We start from the raw sequence: 24,090 nt of genomic DNA, 5'->3' as shown, positions 1-24,090 counted from the left end.
CACCACCCCCTCCCCAGAGGACAGCTCCCAGGCCTGTCACAAGCCTATGACCGTGAGAATCTGCAGGGAAGGGGGGGGGGCTTGCACAAGTTGAAGAGGCCTGGGAGGTGATTTCCTCCCCTTCACCTGCCGAAGAACCTGTGCCGAGGCCCCACCGACCAGACCATTTCACGGTGTTTCACCCGTAGTTTCAATGTTCCCATTTAAAAAAAATTTTTTTTAATGTTTATTTATTTTTGAGACAGAGGGAGACAGAGCATGAACGGGGGAGGGGCAGAGAGAGAGGGAGACACAGAATCTGAGAATCGGAAGCAGGCTCCAGGCTCTGAGCCATCAGCCCAGAGCCCGATGCGGGGCTCAAACTCACGGACCGCGAGATCGTGACCTGAGCTGAAGTCGGCCGCTTAACCGACTGAGCCACCCAGGCACCCCACAATATTCCCATTTTAAAGAGCCCACTTAGCCAGCAGGAGACTGTGACTCACATCCCCTCCCGAGGCCTACCCTTCTCCCGGGTCCTGAACCAGAACCAGCCCTGGGACACAACATCCCAAGCCCTGAAACAGGCCTACCATCCCCAGGTCTCCCGTAAAGCCAGCCGAGGCTGCAGCATCTCTGCCCACCGGAGTTTGCTCTATTCCGGAGCCCTTGAACCTCAGAGCAACGGATGCCCTGAGCCGGTGCCCCTGCAGGGCTCTGGCCGCCAGCAGCGCCACAATCCTTACTCAGAGCACCGGTCAGCTCCCCCCTGAGCCCACCTCTCCTCCAAGATTTCAACAATCCACTAGATGCTCGGGGCGCCTGGGTGGCTCCGTCGCTTAAGTGCCGACTTCGGCTCAGGTCATGATCCCACGGTTAGTGGGTTCAAGCCCCGCGTTGGGCTCTGTGCTGCCGGCTCCGAGCCTGGAGCCTGCTTGGGAGTCTGTGTCTCCCTCTCTTGCTCTGCTCCTTCCCTACTCGTGCTCTGTCTCTCTTTGTCTCTCAAAAATAAATAAACATTAAAAAACAATTAAAAAAAAAAAAGAGTCAGATGCTTAACCTTAACCGACTAAGCCACCCAGGCACCCCTGGACCCTCTATTTAAATATCCATCAGGCACCTCCGACTCAATGTGTTCAAGACCGACCTCATCATCTCCTGCTCTAGCCCAGCTCTTCTATCGTTTCAAACTCAGTGGTTGTACCACCACCTTCCCAGCCACCCGAGCTAGAAACCTGGGAGTCGACACTGAATTCTTTCTCCTCCAACCCTCCACCCGTAACCGATCAAACATCAAGTCCCGCTCAGTTTATTTACCTGGCCTTCCTATGATCACAGTCGTGGCTCCAGCCCTTATCATCTCGTCTGGATGCACTGCAACAGACCTTTCTGGCTCAGCCTCGTCTCTCATGAATTCCACCCTCCATACTGCTGTCAGAGGGATCCCTTTACAGAGCAACTCCTGTATCTGATGACACACACCATCGTTGCTGGAGAGTCAACGAAGCCCGAGATCCTTCCTTTGGTACACATGGCCCTATCTCCCCATCTTTTTCCCCAACCTTGCCTTACCTAAGACTTGAAGCCCCGTCAAGACAAACCGCTCAACTCTCGCCTCCCTGTTACCTACACCTGCCTACACCTGGAATTATGCTTCCACTGCCTTCTGCCTTGGAGGCGGACATTTGGCAGATATTACCAGCCACCTCTGACCCCACCACTTCCTTCCCAGGGTTAGATGTCTTTCTCGAAGGTTCCATGATCCCCCATGCTTACCTCTGGATTACGCTATTGATTTATACTTTCTGTTTATGGGTCCTTCTCTTCCCATGAACATTTGCTGCTTGAGGGCAAAGGCTGTGTTTTCTACTATCTCTGAATGGCCAGACCCTACAATAGCGATTGGCCAGTCATGGAGCAGAATTACACAACGGGTAAAACTCTAAAGCAAGCTTCAGCACAGGACGGTTGGCATCGCTAGCCTTCTGGGAGGAAATGCCAGAGTCCCGGCTACCCCAAACCTGTGCATGCCGTCTCATCCTATAGGCATCTCTCCTATAAGGTTCTCCATCACCTCCCTAGACACATGCACACAGGTCAAGTGTCTCCTCCCCGACACAGCTCTGCTCCCACGTAACCCCCATCAAGATCACCCCGTGGCCTCCAGTGTCCCACCACTGGCATGGTCCTATTGGGCAGCAACACGGTGGCATCTCACCAACCCCCCACTGACGCTGGCTTGGCACCTGGCCACACAGAAGGGACTTACCCTTTGAGAAATAAACTGTACTACTAGACCTTTTTTTTTTTTTTTTAAGTTTATTTATTTATTTTGCGAGAGACAGAGCAGAGAGGGGCAGAGAAAGAGGGAAAGAGAGAATCCCAAGCAGGCTCCACGCTGCCAGCATAGAGCCCGATGCGGGGCTCCAACCCATGAAACCGTGAGCTCATGACCTAAGCCGAAACCAAGAGTCAGGGGCTTAACAGACTGAGCCACCCAGGCGCCCCCCTCCCCGGCACCCACCTTCTCAACCACGAAGGCTGTGTGTGCACTGCCTGAATCCCCTCAGCTGCGGAGCCAGCTCTCCATTCCCAAGGGTTACACTGAACAAGATATTCTGCATCCTTGTGTAGATAATGCTTATCTTTTTAGTAGGAAACATGCCCTAAGCTGATTCAAAAGTAGGAAATGCCTCATACCAAAATGCAGTCCTTTTTATGAAAAAAAAAAAAAACAAAACCAAACAAACATCCTTGCCAACTAACACCTGAGCAAGCCAGTCCCTGAACAGGAAACTGATACGGTGGCTGAACAACAGCTCAGGGTTCCAAGTTTTGACTGGGTGTTGTCAACGGGCACCTCCACTCCGCCCTGGGAGTATCGGAGAGCTGTGCCCGCAAGGACGGTGGCTGCAGATGGGGCACGGGTATCTTCAGCTGCCAAAGGTCGCCTGGCAGGAAGCACGTTGGTGCCCTGGCGGTTTCTGGGACCACGTGATCTAACTGCCAGGTTAGACTTCTGCAATTATAGCCCCCAGGGACCCGCCTGAAACAGACATTGGTTGCTATAACTGAGAAAGGCTGAAGCTATAGCTCTTCGGCTAGGAGGGAAAACTTGGGAAGGAAAAGTTTACTTTAGCTCAGGTTTTGTGGTGACAAACAGCACGATAAGCAAGACTATTGCAGCCGGATGATTAACGAGGCACAGGAACCTTTGCATTGGGCTTTGAAAGATTATAAACACACGGGGCACGACAAGCGCAGCCAGTCAGCTACAAATTATGACTCGTCTTTCAGTTGCTGTCCCTTTGCACCTCCTGATTTGGACAAGGCGAGCAAACAGCTCTCGATCCGCCAGCCGTGGGGCTCCAAGCAGACGCCACAGGGCCCTGAGACACACGTCTGACCCCTGCGTGGTTGCAGGTTAACGAGACGCGCGGTCAGGATTCGAACCTTCCTTCCCCTCTTTGGTGTGGATCGAAGGCTCCGTTCTGACTGTTCGCTATTCAGGGATAGTTCCTTCATTAACAGCTCTTAGATCCCATTTTGGCACATCCCTCCGGTCACAGAGATACCTAGCTATGCAGGCCATTACTTCTAAAATGCAGTGGATGGATTTGTGCTTGGGGAGGCTTAACGATACACTCAAGACTCCCCGCATTAGAAGTTGTTTGCTTCCGGAAAGAGAACATTATACCAGAAAGATAGGTTTGAAGAAAATAACTCCATGGCAGCAATCCAGTGTGCCGCTGCGTTTGTAGGATAATCATGACACCTGCTAACGGAGGCTTCTTTGCGATTTCGGTCTTTGGTGTGAAATACACACACACACACACACACACACACACACACACACAGAGCAACGGTAAGCATATATACTCCGCAGCTTAAAATCTCAATACTCAATAAACCAAAAGATGCTTGAGCCGTCTAAGACTCGGCTAGAGTCCACTTCTTCCAACATGAATTCTTTTACCTTTTAAAATTCACCAGGGGCGCCTGGGTGGCTCAGTCGGCTAAGAGTCCGACTCTTAGTTTCGGCTCAGGTCACGATCTCGCCGTGTGTGAGTTCGAGCCCCGCATCGGGCTCCGTGCTGACAGCACAGAGCCTGCTTGAGAGTCTCTCTCTCCCTCTCGCTCTCTGCCCCTCCCCCACTCACTCTCCCTGTCTCCCTCCCAAAAATAAATAAAGAAAACTTTAAAAAATAATAACAAAATAAAATTCACCAAAGTAGATTTTTAGTTTACCTGGGGTCTATTGTAACTAAACTTTACATTCATCTTCATTAGGGAAAAAAAAAAAATTTTCTCTCAAACTGAGAAAACACCTTCCTTTCAGGTTCACCCAACTCTCAGAAAAATATAATTTGATTGTTTTTGTTCTCATTTCTCTTCCTTGAATGCACTGGCCAGAAATGTTCCTGTTCTTGAAGCCAGTCAGTTGGGCAAAATCTGGTCAGGCCACCTTTATGGCACATTTCTTTCTCCTGGTTGCATTTCTCCCATAAAAATACAGTATTAAATATTTCATAACCTGGCGGGGGCGGCGGGGGGGGGGGGAGGTTGGTGCCTGGCAAAGCGGTTAAGCCAGAAGCTGTTTTGAGCACTTGCCCAGCAACTGGGCAACCTCCCCATCCGTGCCCAGACTGCCACTCCTACTCCGCTCTCTGTCCTAGCTGTGTAAGTTAACAGCCCATAAATTACCCTGAATTGCTTCCTATTTGGGGGCGGGGGGGGGGGGGGCGGGCGGGCGGAGCAGAAGGCAAAGACTCATGCCCTTATTCTGTTCTTATCTGTTCTAGTCCCTACTAGTTACCAGATAGAATTGTATTAGAGAAAATGGGACAAGTAAATAAACTCTGGTCACAAAAGTCACCCATAGGAAATCAGAATTACTAAGAACATGCCATGATTTTTGCCGTTGCGTTCAAAGAAAATGTGGCCCAGGGCGCCCGGGGTGGCTCAGTCAGTTAAGCGGTTAAGCATCTGACTTCGGCTTGGGTCGTGATCTGAGTTTGTGAGTTCGAGCCTCCGATCGGGCTCCGCGCTGATGGTGCAAAGCCTGCTGGGGATTCTCTCTCTCCCTCTCTCACTGCCCCTCCCGCGCTCCCCTCTCTCTCAAAATATATAAATAAATTTGAAGAGAAAGAGAAGAAAAGAAAACAAAAGAAAACAAAAGAAGAGAAAATGTGGCCCAAAGCACGACCATCCACCCGGCTGCAGAAGCCAGGAACTCTGAAGTCATCGTGTCCTTGCCTCTTGGCTTTATCCTTGCATCCAGTCAGCCCCCTCATCTTGTTGAGTGGCCCTCTCGCCAGCCCTGGGAGCGGCCCGTGGGCTCCAGTCCCTTGCCACTGCTCGCCTGGACGGTGGCATTTGTGCCCCTGGCCCTCCAGCCCCAGCTGCAGCAGTGAGGGCTCCAAATGCACACCCAGCCAGCTCTCTCTCTCTCCTAGCGCGGTGCCACCGCCTACAAAAGAGTCCCACCTCCTTGGTCGGGCATGCAGGTGCCTGCAGATGGCGCTTGCTGCCCCTCCCCCCGGGCCTTTAGCACCGCGGGCGCATCCCTGCGACTGAACCCATCTCACTGCCTGTGATCAGAGGTGCGCGATGGCCTCGCCGCCTTGACCGTGAGGTCCGTGAGGTCAGCCGCTGTCTCTCTCAGATCTGCTCAGATCTCTCTCCGGCACCGAACAGGGGAAGAGCTCGCTTTACTAAGTGAGTGTGCAACATAAAAAATAATGTTTATACCTTGCCTTATTCTAGACAGGATGTGAAAGGGCAAATGAATAGAATTTCTAAATACGGTCTCTGTCCCACTAAGACCATACATTTACGGAGACGGTACACGTGTTTAGAAGTACAGGCAAATGAGCCATGGGCCTGTCACCCTCCTCCGTGCTCCCCACTATAAATGTTACTAACGGCTGCCGTTCGACAATATGTACCAAGCACTTAATACTAAATCCTCACAAGCCTCGGGTGCAGCGTTTTCTCTTTTCACAGGTGAAGGCGCTGCGGCAAGAAAAGGTTAAGAAATGTGTCCAGGGTCACACCAGGAGTCAATAGGGAGAAAAGAGTCAATTTTTGGAGACCTTCTGTCTCCAAATCCCATGCTCCTTCCGCTGTGTCATGATGCCTCTCTGTTTAAGGCTTGGCTTCCGACGCCACGAGCATTGCCAAAATTTTAAAACAGTTGGCTTATGTCATGGTCGGCAAAGGCTGTGGGTGGCACTGAAGCGTGGCTTTAAAGGAAGAGGCTGTACCTTAAGATGGGAGAAAGTATCGCCTGAACTCTGATCACACCCGTCCTGTGTCCCCAACCCGCACCTCTGGGCTCGGAGGCGGGAGAACCGAGCAAGCCTGAGAAGCCGTCTAAGTGACACCTTGACCTGAGCTAATGGCAGGGAACAGGCACCTTGGCTATTTGCATCTATGGCCCACAGGGTCCACTGGAAACCACCTGAAGGTCTGCAAGCTCCGGGGAGAGAGGATTGGCTCCAAAACGCTTTGCAACTCATTAGGGGAAGGATATCAGATCTTCCTTCCAGGAATGGAGTCGGTCTCAAACCGGTTTGAGGTACCACACCGGGGTTCCAGTCTCTGAGCGCTGGGAGGGAAGGAGCTGGAGAGAGCGCCAGGGGTCTTGGTAAGTCAGTGGGTCTTGGAACACCTTCATACGGACCAGGAGGGAAGGAAGACATTCCTCTTCTGGTCGCTCCTCTGATCTGACCTCTTGTGCTGGAAGACTGCAAAGAAAGCGCGAACTCCTTGACCTTTACAAGGGGGACACACGCGATCTGTTCTACGAGGCGGGGGTATAGGTCCTAGCTGGAAGAGAAACGGGAAAAGGGGCAAAACAGGCAGTTTTTTCCCAGGCTCCCTTGTCTCACACGGAGGTGGAGATGCTCTGGGCCGTCCCCAGCGAGGGTGACAAAGGCGCTAACGTGGGTCAGTCTCTAACCCCCCGGGGACCGAGCACAGCCTCCCTGTTCTGCAGCTGTCCCCGCCTGCAGCAGAGGCAGTATGACTCTGGGGTCAGCGGTGCAAGCAGCAGGTGCACCAACTATCTGGCCAAGCCAGTTCTGCAGCGAGACTCTGGGGGCTGCGTCTGGAGGCCCAGTCTGGAGCCTCTGTCTCCAGCCCTTGTGACCATTCTGTAACCCACTGGTTCCCAGACGGTGGCCCCTAGACTGGCAGTGTCAGCAGCACCTGGAACCTTGCTAGAAACGGAAATTCTCGGACCCCACGCCAGGCCCACTGAATCAGAAACTCCAGGGTGGGGCCCAGGAAACTGGGCTTTAACAAACCATCCCGGATAGGGACACCTGGGTGGCTCATTCGGTTAGGCATCCAACCCTTGATTTCGGCTCAGGTCATGATCTCATGGTTTGTGGGTTCGAACCCTGCCTTGGGCTCCACACTGGCAGCGAGGAGCCTGCTTGGGATTCTCTGTCTCCCCCCTCTCTCTCTCTGCCCTTCCTCCTCTCTCCCATGCACATGTGCGCTCTCTCTCTCTCTCTCTCTCCAAAATAAAAAACAAAACACACACACAAACTTTCCCAGAGATTCTGATGCATGCTAAAGTTTAAGAAGCTGGCTCGGCCGACTTCCCCTCAGGTCATGATCTCACCACTCAAAGGCTCATGGGTTCGAGCCCCGTGTTGGGCTCTGGGCTGCCAGCTGGAGCCTGGAGCCTGCTTCGGATTCTGTGTCTCCCTCTCTCTCTCTGCCCCTTCCCCATGCACGTGCTCTCTCTCTCTCTCTCCCTCAAAATAAATAAAAGAGAAAAAAAAGAAGTGCGCAAATCTGTAAGAGCCACTGTGGAGATTCAGAGAGGAAATCAATTAAGCCCACCCAAAAGGATCTCTGTGTGGCAATGAAGGCATTAAAGATCATGCTGTTTACAAAAGACATTCAAAAGAACAAAGTTGAGAAGCTAACACTTCCTAATTTCAAGACTTACTACAAAGTTATAGCAATCAACATGGCTACCGACATAAAGACAGATAAACCTATCACTAGACTAGAATTAAAAGTCCAAAGATAAACCCATGCATATAAAGACAACTAACTGATCTATGACAACAATGCAAAGGCAACTCACTAGAGAAAGAACAAATGGTACTGAAACAATTCAACACCCACATGAAAAAATAAATAAGTAAAAGGATCTTGACCCCTACCTCACACCATATACACATATTAACTCAAGCGGGGCTCTAAACGCAAATGTAAAACCTAAAACCGAGACACTTTTTGAAGAAAACGTGGGAGAAAATCTTGGTGACAAGAGTAGGCAAAGATTTCTTACATGTGATGCCAAAAGCACAATCTATAAAAAAGTAAAATGAAAAATAAAAATTTTTTTAAAAGCCGATAAATTGGATTTCGTCAGATTTAAAAATTCTCTTCTTTGAAAGATGTTACTAAAAGAGAATGAAAACACAAATCACAGACTAGAAAAAAATATTTGCAAGGTATATATCTGATAAAAGACCTGTATCTGGAACATATAATGAACTCTCAAAATTCAATAATAAGAAAACAAACAACCCAATTAAAAAATAGGCAAAAGATCTGAGCAGACATGTCATCCAAAAAAAGATACATGGACGGCAGTGATACTCAACATCTTTGGGTAGATGCAGATTAACCTCACAATGATATGCCATTACATTCCTTTTAGAATGGCTAGAGTCAAAAAGATCAACTATTCCAAATATTGGCAAAGATGCAGAGGAACCAGAACTCTCATTTACTGCTGGGGATGGGACAAAATGGTACGGCCATTTTGGGAAAAGCTTGGCAATTTTTAAAAAATCAAACACACTGGGGCGCCTGGGGGGCTCAGTCGGTTGAGTGTCCGACTTCGGCTCAGGTCACAATCTCACTGCTCATGGGTTTGAGCCCCGCATCGGGCTCTTTGCTGACAGCCTGGAGCCTGCTTCGGATTCTGTGTCTCCCTCTCTCTCTGCCCCCGTCCCCCCCACCCCCGCTCACATGCTGTCTGTCTCTCTCAACAATAAATAAACATTAAAAAATTAAAAAAAAAAAACACATTAAACACACCTTCCATATGATCCAACCATCTCACTTCTATGTATTTTCCCAAAAGAAAAGAAAGCATATGTCCACGGAAAGACTTGCGCATGTTTATGGCAACTCTACTCAGAATCTCAAACGATTATAAACAAACACCTGATTAAATTGGGTGAAAAAGGAGGAAAAAAATCCATTATGATCAAAGATAATAACTAAGAATCAACTAAAATCCAGATCACGGTCTTGAAACCCCTATTCCAGGGCACCCCAATAATTAAGACATTAAACCCTTTTTGGAAAACAATAGAGACCCTTGGTACCATCAAAAAAGCTATTACAATTATTTTCATATCCTTAAAATAAAATAACATGGGTAAGACAGTAAATAAAGACATTGTGGTACTTAATCACCTTATATTATTAATCAATGAAAACTTATTTTTTGTTGGAAAGAAAATTAAAGCCAGGAAGAGTCCTTTCACACGTAAGTAGATGGACCTTGGCGAATACGTACCGTGGAATACCACCACTGCTCAACACAAACAATCCAAATTCATTTGGATGAATCTCCAAATAATTAAACAAAGTGAGAGCAATTAGACAAACGAGAATGCACACTGTGTGATCGATTCCATGTATGTAAAACTCTAGACGTGACAAATTCACCTCTAGTGACAGAACGCGGATTCAGTGGTGGCCTGGAAAATGGGGAAGCGGGGGGCCAGAGAGAGCACGAAGGAGTTCAGGGAAACTTCTGAAGATGACAGATATGTTCAGTATCTTGATTGTGGTGATGGGGTTCTGAGTGTAGAGAGGTGTCAAAATTTATCAGGTTGTACGCTTAAAGTCTGTCCAGTTTATCGGACGTTGATTATCCCTCAGTTAAGCTGCTAAAAAGAAAAGAAGACAGCAAGTACACCCCGTTTACATGGTGATCGCAAAAAATAGGTGCCTGTTAACTTTTGTGAATTGATTGATTAGAACCACAGCGCAGTTATGATTAAACCATGTACTGGTCGGCCCCGGCTGCCATAGAAAGTACCACACTGGATGGCTTACGCAACAGAGATTTACTGCTTTATGGCTCCGGAGTCTAGAGGCCCAAGATCAAGTGTCAACGGCGTTGGTCTCTTCTGAGACCCCTCCCCTTGACTTGTCGATGGCCACCTTCTCCCTGTGTCCTCGCATGGTCTTCCCTCTACACCTGCGCCTGTCTGTGTCTTAATATCCTTGAGAGGACACGTGTTCCTATGGGATTAGGTCCCACCCTAAATGCTTCACTTTTATGTAATTACCTCTTTGAAGTCCCTGTCTCCAAATACGGTCACGGTCAGAGGTATTGGGGGTTGGGACTTCAACAGGGGGTGGGGGAAGTGACACAATTCAGCCTGTGACTAACATGGTTTTCCATTTATATGACAGCACTTACCACACAGTTCATTTAGATGTAGCCTAATTTCCTTTAGGATGTTCTGGTTGTGGGAGTAGTGAGATGATTAATAGAAGAGAGAATCTCGTGAATTAGCCCCTCGACTAAACTACCAAAAGCTGTACCTGAGTCCCTAAAAAAAAAAAAAAAAAAACACCCCGCAGACAGGCAAGAGAGAAACTGGCAGAAGGAAATGTGATCTTTGGTGAGATCTTTGGGGGTCTCCAACCCCCGTTGGAGACACAAAGGAAAGCCTGGCAGGCAACAGAACAGGAAGAGAGACAGGACCGTGAAGTAGCTTTTTCTTTATCCTCAGATCCTGTCTTACCATCAGACTACCAAGTAGTCTGATGGACTGCAGGGTCACCCCGCCCCCCCCAAAGGAAAGTCATGACTTTACCATCTAAACAAACGGCCAGGTTTGCACGCAGAGCTCCTCCCTTGCTGTGGGCCCAGGCCTTTCTGAGCCCCCCTCTCCGTGGATGCCAAGGGCAGGAAATCCAAGCCGGAGGTGGGCAAGCAGGGAGATCAGGTGTGATACAAAGCAGGATGCTCATGGGACAACCCCCTGGTGACAGGGGCCCAAGTGTGGGCCTTTGAAAAGCCCCAGGTCGCTAGTTCGCACACTGACCTGTAAGTACTTTTGTTTAGATAATCAAACAAAGCTCGATTTCGAATTTGCATGGGTTTCTAGTTCCAAAGCGTTCTTGCTGTGCCTGTGACGGCAACTTCCTCTCTGGGCCTGAGACTCTTGGCCTTGCAAATGGAGTGGTAGGGGGTTGGGGGGTGGGGAGGAGCAAGTGTCTTAACCTGGGCTTAAGATGAACTGCTTGTCAACATAATGCAGGCAAGAGCTAAGCATCATCCTTTCAGCCGTCAGATACGCGCCCCTACTCTGCACTCCACCCAAAAGAATCATAGTCCTTTTCCAAAGTTTTCATAAATTACTTGCATTTAGTTAAATGTTTGACCATCTTCCCATACTTCACTGAAACACTGGTGTAAAAGCAAGAGGCCCAGAGGACGTACCTATGCCACCTCTTTGGGAAAGTCATGTGGCCCCGTGAGGCCTCTCTTCGGGAGGAATTGTTCTCTGATTTCTATCTAAACCCAACAGAGTGAATTAAGAGGTAGAATCCTACCTGGTGTTTGAGCTGGACTCAAGATCAAGTGGACAGCTAGAGGATTATGACCCTTGAGGATTATGACCTTATTAAACAACAATGATGGTGACCGTTTATTGAATATCTACTATGTACCAAGCACTGTTCCAGACTATAGTATACGTGACTTAATTCCCACCATATTAAGAAGTAGATAATAATCTTCACCATTTTACACCCAGAAAATGAGGCTCAGGGAAATTCCTCGGCCAGGGACACGCAAATCTTAAGCAGCAAAGCTGAATTCAGACCTACGTTTGTCTGATTTCAAAGCCTGCACTCTTTTTTACCACCTCTTGCTTTTCTGGAGGATGGCCCCAAAATATATTTTGGACTGTACTTGAGTGTCGTTATTTGGTGAGTTATCTTTGTATGTCTATTTAGATCAGAGGCTCCTTCGTATGAAAAGATTGAGTCTTTTTCTGGCTTTTGCTGAGCAGAATACGCAAGTTTAAGACACTCAAAAAACGTTGCCTGAAGGTCTGTACCTGACCTTCGTCACAGTATTATACCAACGTCAAGCTCCTGGTTTTTGACAATGTGCTGTTGTCATCTAAGACTTCACTGTCGGGGGAAACTAAGTGAAGGACACACGGGAACCCTCTCTTCTATTTTTTGGAACTAGTTCAAAATAAAGGATTCGTTAAATGTCATTTGATAACGATAAGGGGCACTGTGCTGGTACAGTAGAAACAAAATTAGGAAGTCAGGTCCCAGGTTCTAAAACTGTTCTTCCTCTAACTAGCTATGTGACTTTGTACGAGTCCTGTCCAACTAAGGCCCAACAAAAGTGGTATCCAACCACCATTTTGGCGTTAAGAGTCATGATTTCTGATATTAAAAGAAAAACAAAAACAAAACCAAAAACCATTCTCAACTTCTTTTTTTAGGATGCAAGAGTGAATATATACATCTAACTTGCTTCCTCCCCAAACGCACTAACGCTACGGTAAAAAGAGACTCTTTAAAGACACACCCCACAAAGACAGGCAGGACAAGAGAGGAGAAAACAGCAACAAGATGATAGAAGGCAGGAAGCAGGTGAGTGAGTGATAAAAGGACTTACCAGGCCTTGAGCTGACAGTACATAAAGCTGAGGATCAACCCGTTTGGCACTATAGAATCTTCCAAAAAAGTCAGGAACCAACAGCTCCAGGCAGTGGTGGATATATACGGGGTGGCTACGGGAAGGACTGGGTGAAAACCCCCAAAGACAGATCTCTAGATTCCTCCCCCCCCAACCCCCACCCCACCCCCACCCCCCCGCCGTATCCCGGGAGACTGCTTTTACCCCATCTAACCAGAGTCTAGGGATTTCATCCTCCTAAGAGTGGAAAATAGAAGTCTGTGGACTGGGAACTTGGAAGCACCATGTCCAGGCAAAGAAGATTAAACGAGTGTATACACAATGAGTGCCAAGTGCCGAGAGAGACCTCCATCCCCCCAGCTCAGCTCCCAGGACTTTGGCAGCCAGATGTTAAGCTTCCAGGCAGGAGACTAAAATTCTCCTCTGGAGAATCTGACCAGCCCCAGAGAAACCTCCCAAAGATACTGAAGTTAGGGAGTGCTCAACAAATAGCCCACACAGTGAGCTCACCCTGCAGGGAAGCTTACAGTCAGCAAACCCCCACCTTGAGCTCAGAGCTTCCAATTCTGGCTTGTTGGTTCCCAACGCTACCGTGGAGATAGATACACCACAAACCAAAGAAAAAGGCCACCTGGAGTCTATGCAGGGAGACGAAAACTTTCCCCACAATAAATAATATCCTCAGAGCAACGACAGACGATCCAAGCAAAAGAAAACCTAAGCAAAGAATGCTATAAAAGAAGAGGAGGAGGAGGAAGGAGGAGAGGAAGAAGAAGAAGAAACATAGAGAACAACAGCCAAAGAGCTCTCGGGAACTAAAAACAAAACTGCACAGATGACAAATTAAATATAGAGAGACTGGAAAATGAAGTTGATGGTAAGTATCCCAGAAACGACAGCAAAAAAGACAAAGAGATGGAAAATGAAGGAGAAAAGAAAGTAGAGGATGGGTCCAAGAAGTCTGACATTTAAAGAATGGAAGAGATCTCAGCAAGAGAGAAAAGAGAAATAGAGGGTTGATCATCGACAAAATCACTTGAGTTGTTCTCCAAGGACAGGACACGCTATTCTAGAATGGAAGGGTCTAGCGCGACGGACCCAACACAACGGACGAAAATGGCCCAAGGAACATCACTGGGCAACTTCTAACCCCTGGGGACCCACTGGGAACAAAACACGATCCTACGGGCTTCCATGAAGATAAAATTGGTCAATTACAAGGATCAGGAAACACATCGACTTCCAACTTTTCAAAGCCAAGAGACAAAGGACAGAGGGTCCGGTTCTGGGTACGACGGTGAACGTACCCTCCGCCCGGACTCTCCCATGGATTGCCATTCTAAAACCCGGACAGAACGATGCAGCATTTGTTTGGGGAATCAAAAAAGTCAACGGGAACAGGCAGACTGAGATAGGAGACCAGAATCCAGAGGACGCCCAAACCAGCAGTAATTGTAACATTTTTGTCTCCCAGAATATCCCGCCGTGCCTCAAGGCAGTGTGACGGCAATGGCAACGGCAGCCTGAGGTGCCTAAAAAGTGGAATATTAATTCAGCAATAAAAGGAGCAAATTATCGATTCATGTAACGGAATGACTGACTCTCAGACACATTTTGCTAAGTGAAATAAGCCAGATCAAAAGGCTATTATAGAATTCCGTTCGTCTAACTTCCTGGAAAAGGCCACACTACAGGAACAGGAAACAGATCAGTGATGGCGAGGGAACGAGGTGCAGGGAGGGGTTGACTGCAAAGCGGCAGCGTGAGGGAAATTTTGTGATCGAATTATTCTATATCATGACTGCGGTGGTGGACACACGACTCTATGCGTTTGTCAAAACCCACAGACCCGTACACCAGCAAGTGTGAAGTTTGCCGTACATAAATTTAAAAAACCAAATGAATCAGGGTATGGGAGGGAACCCCAGAGGGATCTAAACCATAACAAATTCACCTAAGTGTATTATAAACGAATAACATAACCACATGAAAGGGGTGGAAAGAATTTTGAAAACAGTGGTGTTTTGTTTTTTTTTTTTAAGTTTATTTATTTTGAGAGAGAGAGAGAGAGAGCTCAAGCAGGGGAGGGGCAGAGAGAAAGGGAGAAAGAGAGAATCCCAAGCAGGCTCTGCACTGGCAGCACAGAGCCCAACTCAGGCTCAAATTCACAAACAGCAAGATCATGACCTGAGCGGAAACCAAGAGTCGGAGGCTTAATCGAGCAACCCCCCGCTGACAACGGTGTTTTAACAGGATACCGTAAGGCTTCGGACAGAAAGAACTCGATGCAAATATGCATTCTAGTCAGTACATTTGTTTCTCAGAGGGCTGTGGGTTAGCAATTCTCAAATTCCTTATGTGGATGCTAGTGTCGAACGGAATAGTAAATACGGTATTGAGCACGAGAACCAGGCCTCTCACGGTCAGAGAAAGAAGTTACACATAGGGAACGGAGAAAGGCTAGAATAATCCCTGTGGTGTGTGACTGGAGTCAAGGGTATCGACATGAACTCTCGTGTTTTTTTTAAATATGTACACAGTTCAATAGACAAAGAAATGAACATAAATATGTGTATAGACTTGGCTTATTATACATGCATATATTTCCTAGCTCTGCCTGCTGAGCAGGCCTCGAAGCAATGACACCCCAGTAAGAGTGAGCCCACCTAGTGCCTCGATGTTGGTCTCTAAGTGCTGTGAGCTATTAAAGGGAACCAGGGCTCTTTCAGAAGTGGCTGATCGAGCTCAGAGAGTGGAAATAGGAGATGACCCGGGAGTATCTTGTGAAGCCAGAAGGTAAGAAGTTACCCCCAAGGATGAAGGCCCAGGATGCAAAGAACACAGGGACCAACCTGAAAGCACTTCCAATGGCCAGAGTTGGCACAATCTGAAGTACAATATAAATGGTAATATAATTAGATTACAGCCCATAGAGTAAAACAAATACCCATGGGTCCACACTAATATAAATACATGAGTGAACGGATGGATGGGTGGATGGATGGATGGATAGATGGATGGAGAAAGGGGTAGCTCTTCCTTATAGAAGAATTCCAATTAACAAATGTAGAAGATGGGGCGCCTGGGTGGCTCATTCAGTTAAGCCTCCGACTTTGGCTCAGGTCATGATCTCGCCGTTCACGAGTTCGAGCCTCGCGCCGGGCTCCGTGCTGACAACGCAGAGCCTGCTTGGGATTCTCCCTCCCCCTCCCCTGCTCATGCTCTCTCTCTCTTTCTCTCTCTCAAGAAATAAATAAATAAAGTTAAAAAAAAAAAAGGTAAACATCACTAGCTATAAGAATTATCGCAGGGGGGTGGAGGGCGGGGGGCGCCTGGGTGGCCCTGTCGGTTAACCATCCAACTTTTGATTTCAGCTGGGATCACGATTTTTACAGTTCTTGAGATCAAGCCCCGAGCTGGGTTTCACAACGAGCAGGGAGCCTGATTGGGATCCTCTCCCTCCCTCTCTCTCTGTCCCTCCCCTGCTCTCTGTCTCAAAATAAATCAGCATAAAAACATAAGAATTATTGACATCATGAACCCCTTGGTCTGATGCCCTGAGAAGTGCACATCACTTCTATGGTGTTCTTGCTAAAAATTCATGAAAAATCAACAGGCAAACCCAAATCCAGGGACACGCTACAAAATAACTGACTGGTAGTTTTGTTGTTGTTGTTGTTTCAATAGTGACAAAATCGTGAACAACAAGGAAAGACTGAGGAACTGTGACAGACTGGAGGAGATTGAAGAGAAATGGCAATTAAATGCAGTGTGGGATCCTGGGGAGGGGCCGTCAGTGGAAAAAACTGGCAAACTCCCTCTAAACCTATGGTTTAGTTAATAGTATTTGTACCAAAGTTAATTTCTTAGTTTTTATCATCGTACCAAGATTCTAGAAGATGTAAACATTAGGGGAAGCTCGGTGAGGGATATACGAAAACCCTCTGTGCTATTTTCACTCTTCTGTAAGCCTGAAATTATTGCAAAATAAAAGTTGTGTGTTTTTTTTTTAAGTACATACTATGGGGCGCCTGACTGGCTCACTCGAAAGAGCATGCGACTCTTGATCTCGGGATCGTGAGTTCGAGCCCCACGTAGGGTGCAGAGATTACTTAAATAAATAACTTTTGAAAAAGTACCTACTGTGGTAAAATGTCATTTTACATCCTTAGCTGACCTGTCACAGCGAGGTACCTCCGATGTGGTCTCACAGATGCTCGTGGCACCAGTGCTTAAACCTAATGGTGAATTCTGGTGCCTGGACCAGCTGGCTGGCTGATTCTCCCCGCTCGTTTTGCTACATCGGCCAACAGGTTTGGCCAGAATTCCGAGGCCTTGGACTTTGCTGGATGAGAAAAAGGGGAAAGGGAGCAAACGGCCAGGGGGGTAGAGCCTGCTTTCCCGTGTGCTTCTAAGTGGCTTTCAGCTCCCACCCTGCAGAGCTCCGACCTCGACCTCTCTGGAAGCCGCTCCTCTTGGGTCTGAAAGATCACAGAAGGCATAGTCTAGGTGGGAACTAGACCATCTGTTTATGTCCTCGGAATTTTAAAACCGATCCCCGTGTTTACAAACCCGAGCTTACATGTCACGTTTGTTGGGCAATAACTAAGTAGCTGCCAGGCAGTGGCAGGGTTTCTCCCCTTCAGAAGCTCCTCCCCGAGGAAGCAGGTCAGGTCCTGAAAGGTGGTTCTCAATCGCACTGTTTATCACCCCGGTTGCCGACAAGGAGTTTCCACTTGCAGCCCTCAGACTGGGGGCCATCAGACAGGAGTGTTTCAAGATCAAGCACATGCACGGGAGGCCTGGGTGGCTCAGCTGGTTGAGCCCCTGACTCTCGATCTCCGCTCAGGTCACGATCCCAGGGATGTGGGATGGAGCCCCGCATTGGGCTCGGCACTGAGTGCAGAGCCCGCTTGGGACCCTCTCTCTCCCTCTGCCCCTCTCCCCCGCTCATGTTCTGTCTCTCTAAAATAAAAATTTTTAAGTATCTATTTAAAAAAATTGTGTTAATAAATAAAATCAAGCACATGTTCCCCCCTCTTGGCCGATAGATGTTCCCTCTGGCATATTTTCCCCAACAAAGCTGTTCTTCACTGCATCGAAAACACATTAAGGGAGAGAAGATCTGCAAATATTGTGGGAATCTCCTTAACTTGTATCCACCGCCCCCCTAGACTCTGAAGTCAGGCACTTCAAAGGGGCCTTGTAAGGAGGAAATATCCGTGGCCTGGGGCAAGCAAATCATCACTCCGGCCTCTGTTTCTGCAAAATCCTGGTCTGCTCCTGAAGGAGGCTGGTAGGCTCTTTGTGGACGGGAGCCTGCAAGCCATGGCACTTCGAACCCTTTCGTTTTTGTTTATTGCCTGTCCTATTTCTTGCTGATTACCGACTATAGAAGCAAGGCGGCTTCTATATATTACACAGTTACCCTTTGTCCCTTAGAACCTCCTCTAATGTTGAAGGACTCAGTCCACGCACAAGGGCAACATTCACTATTTTTTTCACTGATTTCCATTTTTTTTAAAATGATCTCTTGTTTGGGATTGAATATATTAGTAAGCCCTTATGTGCCCCTACATGATGGGGTTAAAAATGTTTGCAAAACACCTCGGGCTGAGCCTGAGCAGACCAAGCACACTGTAGACCGACGGGCTCATGGCCAAGAACCCTGATGGGGCATTGGCAGCGAGCAGAGCTTTTTCAGGATGGCCGAACTTCGTTGATAACCGTGCAAGACCTCAAGAAGGATGATCCTGGGGTTGTGAGTTTGAGCCCACATTGTGCGTGGAGCCTACTTAACATAAAAAATAAAATTAAAAAAAGAGCAAGAAGGAGGCTCTAAATTGCTGCCTGATACCCTGTTTCCGGAATCAGCCAAGCAGGAGGTTGACACAATTATCCGGACAATCTGAGCAGAGATCTACTTATCTACATTAAAAACCATCATCATCAGGGGCGCCTGGGTGGTTCAGTAGGTTGAGCGTCCGACTTCGGCTCAGGTCATGATCTCACGGTTCGTGGGTTCGAGGCCCCATATGTGCTGACAGCTTAGAGCCTAGAGACTGGTTCAGGTTCTGTGTCTCCCTCTCTCTCTGCCTTTCCCCTGCTCGCTCGCTCTCTCTCTCTCTCAAACACTCATTCCCATATTGCAAATACAGAAACCAAAACACAGATAGGTAAAGTAACTTTTATTTTAACTTTTTTTTTTTTAACATTTATTCATCTTTGAGATGACAGAGACAGAGCATGAGTGGGGGAGGAGCAGAGAGAGAGGGAGACACGGAATCTGAAGCAGGCTCCAGGCTCTGAGCTGTGTCAGCACAGAGCCCAAAGCGGGACTCAAACTCACTGACCGCGAGATCATGACCTGAGCCAAAGTCGGACGCTTAATCGACTGAGCCACCCGGGCGCCCCAGTAAAGTAACTTATCCAGAGTCACACAGCTAATTAAGAGCAAAGCTGGGATTCAAACCGGGGTCTCTGACCACAGACATCTTAGCCACCAAGCTGAACCGTTCAGGTGACCACCTCCGTCTCAGGTTAACTGACCGGAGCAACGAATATGCTTCCATACCCAAGCATGCCTTCTTCCTCACAATATCCTCATGGAGCAGGGCTGGCACCGTGAGCCCCGTGTCTACCTTCGAACATTCCCACTGGGAGTCACCTCCCTATGACAGCCAAAAGCCACTCTGTCTCCCGACCCGACCCCTTAAGAACCAACGCAACAGGAAGCTACGGGTGGCCATCTGTAGACAGGGCTCGGGAAGCGGCTCTCAACCAGGGGCAACGTCGCTTCCCGGGGACATTCGGCAACGTGTGAAGGTATGTTCGATCACCACAACTGGGGGTGGGGAGGAGGAGGAGTATTAAACGGCAGCCGGGGACGCTACTAACCATGGCACGAGCCAGCCTCTCCACTCCCCCACCTCCGGTCCGGCCCCGGTGTCGGATGGCGTAGAAGGTGGGAGACCCTGAGCGAAAGGAGTCAGTCCTGCTCTTCAACCCTTGTCCCCGGCCTGGCCTGGGATGATGAAAAATCACTGCTACTGCAGGCAGGAAGCTGTATCAGACGGGTCATCTCACCTGCCGGGGAGATGCGACCGCCTGCATGTGGGGCTTTCTCCACCGGGCTAATTAGTGCATTTGCGGATTGTCTGAACGGACAGCCTCCTTTCCCCCATAAACAGCACGTTGGCAAGCCAGTCCACACTCAGAACACTGCCCTGACAAGCTAAGCAAGCGATTCAACAAGGTGACTCTTGTTGCTGCGCGGAATAAAGGCGGGTGGCATGTTCTAGGGGCAATCGTGGGGGGGGGCGGGGGGCGGGGGGGAGAGAAGTGTGACATTGACAAGGTTAAAGGGGGCTTTGACAGGTAAAGCAAGGAAAGAGCACTACCAGCAGAGGGGAAGAGAGGAACTTTAAAGCTGGTCAGGGAATCCTGTTGGCCCCACTCCCTAATTATTTTAGCACGCGATGAGATCATCCTCCACGAGAGCGGACTCAAAGAAAGGGGAGCTATAACCGGATACCGCTGCAAATAAAGTTGGCTTCACTCCAGAACCTAAAACAAGACGCGTGCGGCATTCGCTTCGTGAGAAGTTTAAGGTCAGAGTTCTGTCACGAAAGCACCCGCCTGGGGAGTCAGACAGACCTGGTTCCGAGTCCCCGCTTTGAAATGTCCTCGCCACGCAACTCCCGGCAGAAAACAATCTCTCTGCACCTTGTGCCTCATCTGCAGAGCGGAACTACTCGCAAGAGCCACTCGGGGTCGTCCTGGGAAGTACAGGGTGTGATGTGTGTGTGACACGGGCACTTGGTGGTGCTGGGCACAGAAAACCCGCGGGGTAAAGTATACACGGAATAAATGCCCTGACCCACCTTCTCCCCTCCTCCCTTCCCTTGCACGTGTAGAGAGGGAGGTTGGTTTTCCCCCAAGAGCCTGGTTGGGTGAAGTCGAGGTGCAAGGGGCGGAGTCAGAGCCCAACAGAGGCTTTGTATTAATGGAATCTACTTTTACAAATCATTCCCGAGAGATGTTCAGATAAGCAAGCTTGCCCGAAACAAGGATCTTTGACTCTAGGACCCAGAAAACGACTCCCTGAGATACACTTAGTATGCCCCCAGGGTCACTAGAAACAGGTTTACCTTGAAGCTGATGAAAAGGAAGCTCCAGGCCTTTCACCCAGGCAGGAGCCCCAGCAACGCATTCACGGCCATCGGCTTTTGTAAACTTGGCGGTGGTAAGATACTCTGACCTTGACTGCTTAAGATCTCTGCCTCTTTCTACTCTGAATTCCCTTGGGCCACATTTCCCCTCCTTTTGGGTGACTCTGAAAAAAGAATTTTTTTTTAATGTTTATTTGTTTTTGATGTTTATTTATTTTAATGTTTATTTTGTTTGAAACAAACAAATAATGTTTATTTTTGACAGAGCACTAGTGGGGGAGGGGCAGAGGGAGAGGGAGACACAGAATCCGAAGCAGGCTCCAGGCTCTGAGCTGTCAGCGCAGAGCCTGATGGATGCGGGGCTCGAACCCATGAACCACGAGATCACGACCTGAGCTGAAGTCAGATGCTCAACCGACTGAGCCACCCAGGTGCCCCTGGGTGACTTTGGAGTGGCCATGGGTATTTTGGGGGATCTGGCTAAGAGGAATTAGGAGTTAGAGATACCGTTACTTTGGGCTCAGGTTATGTTTTAAATTTTATATATTTACAGTTCAGTTACTGCTAACTGTTCTGGAGCAGGGAAGGTTGCCAGCACCATTCCTACGGCCCACTGGGTTGACCCACCCGGCATGGAGATATGAAGGCTCAGATCCAGAGGTCACATCACAAGTTATGTGTCCCGTGGTTTCTGGCACCACGGGTAGCGTGGCCCGGGGGAGGAAAATCAAGATGTGGCATAGACACAACCAAAACAGACTAGTTAGAAGCTGGCCTGGGGAAAACTTTTCCAACCATCAAACTTCACAACTAACTGTAGGCACACTTAAAATTGATAACTGGTCAAGATGAATTTGAGACCACCTAAGAAACACGCCCCCCAAAATACAGGATACAAAGGATATCAGAGGTAAATATCTGATATATGATAAGCAAATACGCTTATATGCAAATCTGCTTATATGATAAGCAACTAAGAAGTATGTTTCTGAATTTGAGGATACTTTAATACCTACTTTTGTATTTATAATTTTATATTCCCTTCAAAAGGGGCTCTCACATCCTATAAGCTTCGGGCTGTACAAAACCTGGGTCCATCCCTTAGAGTCACCTACTTTTATCTTTTTCGAGAGGGTAGAATGAGGAGTGGGGGGGAGTGAGAATGGAGACAATAAAACTCCCTCACTAAATTTCCTGAAATAATTACAGCCTGGTCAGTGAATCTAGAAAACTGGAAATTCCTTATGTATCCGTTCTATCGGGAAGGATTTAAATAAAGTAAATATACAAGGCTCCAGACTATTCTGGTGGATTTCCTTGCAAGGCTGAGCACATACCGCAAGGCGTTTGGGGGGAAAGTACTTTTTCATAACGTGAAATAAAACACACCTAGCCTTAAAAAAAAAAAAAAAAAAAAGTTAGTTTAGTTTCTGCTAAAATCTTTTATCTGTCCTTTATCTATCCCTTGCCTCCAGCAGAGATTCTAAACTGTATTCACGCTGGCTATTGTCGCTTGTACACCCAAATCAAACAAACTCAGCTGGATCATTCGTTTTTGAAAGCACAGAGTAACACCCCACAAGCTGGAGAAAGTGAAAGAACTTCTTTCTAAATTCAGCCGCCTGAACAAGGAAACATTCAGGTAGGCAGCGTCCTTCCAGTCTCTGTTCCCACCACGTGAAGCCTTAAAGGAACCACGCTCTGGAGGCTGGTCTTCCTTTCCATGAAAACGCCAGCAGAAGTGCCCACGAGCTCGCCCTGCCTTTTCCCACCCCCTCACCCCTCCCCGCACGCCGTCGGCTCCTAGGAGCACGAGTTTCACAGGGAAGAGAAAATGTAGCGTTCTGCTAATTTCAGAACCGCGTCCTCCCCGTTCGCGAACGCCTGGGCCCCGCGCCCAAGCCGCCTGCCCCCTCCCTCCGCGCAGCGCCCGGGATGCTGCAGCCCGAGGCTCCTCCAGGTTTGGGAAGCGGGTGGCCCCGGGCAAGTTCGTCGAGTCGGAGCGGAACGACACCCGGGAGTATGTGTTGGCTCTTTTCCTTTCCTTGGAAAGCACTTAGCAAGCTTAAGGCACCCCCCACACACACACCCACCCTGTATACCTTCTCTTGCAGTGCTGCGTGGTTTACAAAAACAGAGCTCGTGTCTTTAAAACCTGCGTTTTCTCCCTGGGAGTAAGCATTAGTTAATGACTGCCAGCCGGTTTCTGTGTCTCGGCACCATGTGACCCGGCCACGTGACTTGGAGCCGGCTGTGGTTGTTCCTTGTATTTGAATAAAAAGATCAAGCTTATTATTGCACTGAAAGCCTGCGGATCTCGCCCGTGCAACGTGATTCCCAGGCGGGTTACACAACGCGCTGCCGCCCTGGGCTCCGGCTCCCAGCGCCCAGCCTGTCTCCGCCCGGCGCAGGGAGCTGTTTGCTAAGGGACATAGAACAAACACGGTTTTATGGTTTCCAAAGTGAGAGTCCATTTTCCTCTTGGAAGACGCATGATGATCCTGAAAAAAGAAGAGACCCAATTCCTCGGAACCTTCTTATTAGGATAAGGTTAGGATCCCTAGTGCACGCATATAAATAAAGGGAAAAGGAGGAGATCCAGTCTCTTTTTCAACAGAAGATTCAGGATTTGGTTTGACCTTTCACTATTTTCCTGTCTCCCTCCCTGGAAAGTCTTCAACACACATTCTTGCCTCCTTAGAAAAAAATACAAACTAAGAGTGACATTTTGAAATTTAAAATGTAAATGGCATGTTCGTTCGGTGGGTTCCCCCCCCCCCCACCCCTGCCTGGAGATTTCTAGAACATTGGCAGTTAAATTTTGATTCAGCGTATCCTGCAAAGGAGAGAGCGAAGGGATTAGTCTGTTTATAGGTGGGAAGAGCTGGGTGTCCCTTCGTAGGTTAGGGTGGTGGTGAGCACAGGTATGCAAACGTATGCAGATTTGCCTCCAAAGGGACCCAGCCCCCTCAGAAGGTGACATCCTTACTCTGCTCATTTTAATACTCCCCTCCCTTCCCCTCCCCCCCAGTGCAATGTTTTGCTTCCTCCTGTCTCTAAGGGTAGTCTTCAGTGATGACTCAATTACAGAAGGACCAGGGAGGAACAATAACATTGGTTATCTGTAGCCCAAGGCCTTCTCTGAATGGAATTGCAAAGCGCTTCTCCCCAGCAGCCCCCTTTCCAGCCGCGTCTGCCTTCTAGAACACGAGGCCA

At 48.4% G+C, this 24,090-nt stretch overlaps 1 long non-coding RNA gene across 1 annotated transcript in view; it reads right to left on the bottom strand.

Moving 5' to 3' along the window:
* The window catches only part of LOC109266104 (uncharacterized), a 28,536-nt gene extending 5,421 nt beyond the window's left edge, over positions 1-23,115 (bottom strand). The window contains exon 1 of the long non-coding RNA XR_002079552.2: positions 22,977-23,115. This is a non-coding gene — a long non-coding RNA (uncharacterized LOC109266104). The remainder of the gene's footprint in view (positions 1-22,976) is intronic.
* Positions 23,116-24,090: the final 975 nt, after the last annotated feature.

This window comes from Panthera pardus, unplaced genomic scaffold (assembly GCF_024362965.1).
Source record: "Panthera pardus isolate Hobbes unplaced genomic scaffold, ASM2436296v1 HiC_scaffold_1, whole genome shotgun sequence".
Lineage (NCBI taxonomy): Eukaryota > Metazoa > Chordata > Mammalia > Carnivora > Felidae > Panthera > Panthera pardus.
The sequence above is the reverse complement of the archived record's forward strand: the minus strand, read 5'-3'. Positions and strand labels throughout refer to the sequence as shown.